This window comes from Mustela nigripes, chromosome 3, assembly GCF_022355385.1.
Source record: "Mustela nigripes isolate SB6536 chromosome 3, MUSNIG.SB6536, whole genome shotgun sequence".
Lineage (NCBI taxonomy): Eukaryota > Metazoa > Chordata > Mammalia > Carnivora > Mustelidae > Mustela > Mustela nigripes.
The window spans coordinates 9279461-9282898 of NC_081559.1; the positions used below are offsets into that span (position 1 = coordinate 9279461).

At 41.2% G+C, this 3438-nt stretch overlaps 1 non-coding gene across 1 annotated transcript; it reads left to right on the top strand.

The window, feature by feature from the left end:
• Positions 1-782: 782 nt before the first annotated feature.
• Positions 783-886, top strand: LOC132014702 (U6 spliceosomal RNA). The gene has a single exon (XR_009403357.1). It is a non-coding gene; the product is annotated as a U6 spliceosomal RNA (small nuclear RNA).
• Positions 887-3438: the final 2552 nt, after the last annotated feature.

Genomic DNA, 3438 nt, shown 5'->3' on the forward strand with positions numbered 1-3438 from the left:
CGTCCCCAACTCCACAGGCACTTCCATCCCTCCTACTAAGCACAGATGTCACCACACCGCACTGGGAATGGAGTGGTGCCCCAGCAGATCACTTCTCAAACTTTAATGCACACATGAATCCCCGGAGGATCTTAATAAAATGCAGATGCTTATGCAGTAGGTCTGGGGTGAATCCTGGGAGTCCGTACTTCTAAAAACTCCCAAGTGACACCCACGCTACTGACCTCCAGCCCCCACTTCTGAGTAGCAAATGCCCTTGGGATATTTGGCACATGAACTATCGGTTCTTCCTTGGTGATCCTGTGAATGCTAAGTGATTTTCTTCCCAAATCAGTCAATTACGTTCTACTCTGGAGATTAAAACCACGTGGATATGCAGTTGCCTGTTACCCACTCTACATGCTACACGCTATGGACACCAGTTATTAAGCTTCCATGTTTTAAACTTTAATTTTTTGCATAAGTTTGATTTTTCTCACTTACATCTACTTGTTTCTGAAATAGCAGTAAAACTGTTTTTCTGTTTTGCTACTCACTCACATACTATGGGCAACTTTTCATGCCTACATGCCACCACACTGGCTTCCTAAGGATTCAGGGAAAGGTTTCTCTTCCTGTCTGAGAAAATCCATCTGTGTCCTGACTCCCACCTCTTCCCACCTCACAAGAAACTCATTCAGGCAGTTAGCTTTTTCTTGCTCATCAGCCTCTTTCTGTTTTATAGTCTCAAATTTCTCTGCAGTAATAATGATAGAAAACTTTCATAAAAATACACCACTTAAGTCCTCACTTCAGCAGCACATATCCTAAAATTGGAACGATACAGAGATTAGCATGGCCCCTGCGCAAGGATGACACACAAATTCGTGAAGTGTTCCATATTTTTGTAAAGTGTCAGGATATAAAATCAATGCGCAGAAATCAGTTGCATTTCTTTACACCAACAACAAGACAGAAGAGAAATTAAGGAGTCAATCCCATTTACAACTGCACCCCAAACCATAAGATACCCTGGAATAAACCTAACCAAAGAGGCAAAGAATCTATACTGAGAAAACTATAAAGTACTCATGAAAGAAATTGAGAAAGACACAAAGAAATGGAAAAATGTTCCATGCTCATGGATTGGAAGAACAAATATTGTGAAAATGTCTATGCTACCTAAAAGCAGTCTACACATTTAATGCATTCCCTATCAAAATCCCATCCATGTTTTTCAAAGAAATGTAACAAATAATCCTAAAATTTATATGGAACCAGAAAAGACCTCGAATAGCCAAAGGAATATTGAAAAAGAAAGCTAAAGTTGGTGGCATCACAGTTCAGGATTTGAAGCTCTATTACAAAGCTGTCATCATCATATTGTACTGGCACAAAAACAGACACATGATCAATGGAACAGAATAGGGAGCCCAGAAATAGACCCTCAATTCTATGGTCAACTAATCTTCCACAAAGCAGGAAAGAATGTCCAATGGAAAAAAGACAGCCTCTTCAACAAATGGTGTTGGGAAAATTGGACAGCCACATGCAGAAAAATGAAATTGGACCATTTCCTTACACCACACACAAAAATAGACTCAAAATGGATGAAGGACCTCAATGTGAGAAAGGAATCCATCAAAATCCTTGAGGAGAACACGGGCAGCAACCTCTTCGACCTCAGCCGCAGCAACTTCTTCCTAGGAACATCACAAAAGACAAGGGAAGCAAGGGCAAAAATGAACTATTGGGACTTCATCAAGATCAAAAGCTTTTGCACAGCAAAGGAAAACTTAACAAAACCAAAAGACAACTGACAGAATGGGAGAAGTTATTTGCAAACAACATATCAGATAAAGGGCTAGTATCCAAAATGTATAAAGAGTTTAGCAAACTCAACACCCAAAGAACAAATAACCCAATCAAGAAATGGGAAGAGGACATGAACGGACATTTCTGCAAAGCAGACATCCAGATGGCCAACGGACACATGAAAAAGTGCTCCACATCACTCGGCATCAGGGAAATACAAATCAAAACCACAATGAGATACCTCACACCAGTCAGAATGGCTAAAATTAACAAGTCAGGAAATGACAGATGCTGGCGAGGATGTGGAGAAAGGGGAACCCTCCTACAGTCTTGGTGGGAATGCAAGCTGGTGCAACTACTCTGGAAAACAGCATGGAGGTTCCTCAAAAAGTTGAAAATAGAGCTACCCTATGACCCAGCAATTGCACTACTGGGTATTTACCCTAAAGATACAAACGTAGTGATCTGAAGGGGCACGTGCACCCGAATGTTTATAGCAGCAATGTCCACAATAGCCAAACTATGGAAAGAACCTAGATGTCCATCAAGAGAAGAATGGATAAGAAGATGTGGTATATGTATACAATGGAATACTATGCAGCCATCAAAAGAAATGAAATCTTGCCATTTGCAAAGACGTGGATGGAACTAGAGGGCATTATGCTTAGCAAAAAAAGTCAGTTGGAGAAAGACAACTATAATATGATCTCCCCGATATGACAAAGTGGAAATGCAACGTGGGGGGTTTTGGGGGTAGGAAGTGAGGGAGACAAACCATAAGAGACTCTAAATCTCACAAAACAAACTAAGGGTTGCCAGGGGGAGTGGGGAGGGAGAGGGTGTTGGGATTATGGACATTGGGGAGGGTATGGGCTATAGTGAGTGTTGTGAAGTGTGTAAACCTGGAGATTCACAGACCTGTACCCCTGGGGCTAATAATACATTATGTGTTTATAAATAATTTTTTAAATGTTGAGAAAAAAAAAAAATACACCACTTAAGGGACACCTGAGTGGCTCAGTCATTTGAGCGGCTGCCCTTGGCTTGGGTCATGATCCCATCGTCCTGGGATCAAGTCCCACATCGGGCTCCTTGCTCAGTGGGGAGCCTGCTTCTCCCTCTGCCTCTGCCTGCCTGTACTCTCTGACAAATAAATTAAGTCTTTAAAAAAAAATACACTACTTAAAAAAATATGGAGGGGGCGCCTGGGTGGCTCAGTCTTTAGGCGGCTGCTTTTGGCTTAGGTCATGATCCCAGGGTCCTGAGATTGAGCCCCACGTCGGGCTCCCTGCTCTGTAGGGAGCCTGCTTCTCCCTCTCCCACTCCCCCTGCTTCTGTTCCCTCTCTCTCTTGTGTCTCTGTCAAATAAATACATAAAATCCTTAAAAACAAAAAACATGGAGAACAATTTAGCAAAATTTTAATTGCTAAATTTAGGTGAAGGATACATAGGTGTTCGTTTTACTATTCTTCCAACTTTTTTCATTATTTGAAAAAATTTTAAAATTTAGGGTGCAGTTAGATGTAGGAATAATTAACAGTTTTTCCTATTTGCAAGTTTCTTCCCAGGACATATTCCAGAATATGACTTCAGTCTTAAATCTCCTCCAGAACCTCTCATTCACTAACTTGCTACTAATCTTC